Source organism: Acyrthosiphon pisum, unplaced genomic scaffold (genome assembly GCF_005508785.2).
Source record: "Acyrthosiphon pisum isolate AL4f unplaced genomic scaffold, pea_aphid_22Mar2018_4r6ur Scaffold_20894;HRSCAF=22453, whole genome shotgun sequence".
Taxonomy (NCBI): Eukaryota; Metazoa; Arthropoda; class Insecta; order Hemiptera; family Aphididae; genus Acyrthosiphon; species Acyrthosiphon pisum.
This window is the reverse complement of record NW_021770300.1, coordinates 1,853-3,099: the sequence shown is the minus strand read 5'-3', so window position 1 is coordinate 3,099 and position 1,247 is coordinate 1,853.

Genomic DNA, 1,247 nt, shown 5'->3' with positions numbered 1-1,247 from the left:
GACCCCAGAAGTTGAAATTCGCCGCGTTGACTGCTTGACTCGTCTCTAACTCCTTGAAAGTTCCGTACTCGACTGCGCCAGTGTAATATTCTCGTCGTTAGGGCTGGTCAGAGTAATATTCTGATAGCCGTTTAACCACGAGTATATTATGTTTTTGTAGGACGCAAGGCCACTTGCGTTGATGATAAAGATGTTGACAAGGTTGTTATTAAATAAATATAGACTGATGAAATATTCTAAGTGGTTTATTAAAATATTCTTCAGTAAAAATTTACTAAGTCCAAATAATTAAATTATTACACAAAGTGTCGTGAAGGTGCTCGTAGTGTAGTGGAGAAAACACGTCTGAATACAGGCCGTCTCCGGTCTGCTTTTATAAGGGCCCAGGCTCTCCTACCTACCCCCTGGTCCATTGACTTATCCATATTGCGTCGTCGCATTTATCGGTGTCCCGTGTACGCGTGTGAACCTAATCATAATTTATGTTTCCACGAACCGACTATTATCTGTTGCATTCTCATCCTGTTTTATGGTTTTTTGTATTATATCTATTTTGTGGTTAATAAGCTCCCACGTCCTGTCGTTTAATATGATTTGTAGTTTTGAATGTATTTTATTATATTATTATTATCCCTCCGTCTAGCAACCCATATATATAAATTATTGTGACAGTCTTTCACTCCCCCTAGTGTCATTCTTTACCACCTGTATTACCACCTGTATATACATTAATAATAAGAGCTCGTATACTCTCACCCTGACCACCTACGCCATTATGTTAATCATATTTGTATTATTTGAAAGAAACGGATACTATCCGTTACAACCATATTATAATAAAAACTAAAACTAAGATTTAATATCAACGGAATTCTTAATGTTTGGTTAGGATGGAGCGTACCTTACAAATAATTTATAAAAGGGGCGTTTTTTGACCGCCTTAGAGGTAGAGGGACCATGTCCCCCCACGGCCTTTCACCTTGTAACCTTCAGATTTCAGATTTTTAATTTACCTTCTATATTTGTATGTAAGTGATATACCTACTTATTAAAGGGCACTTTATATTATAGGTATATTCAAAATTTTTCAAAATTATATAGGTACCTACATTAAAATATAAATAGTTATGTCTTCGATAAATATATAGAATATTTTGAACTAAACATAATTATAAGTTCAATAAATATACTTCCATGTACAAAATTTCTTTCATTAAAACCTAAGCTAGTTTGTTGATTTATTTATA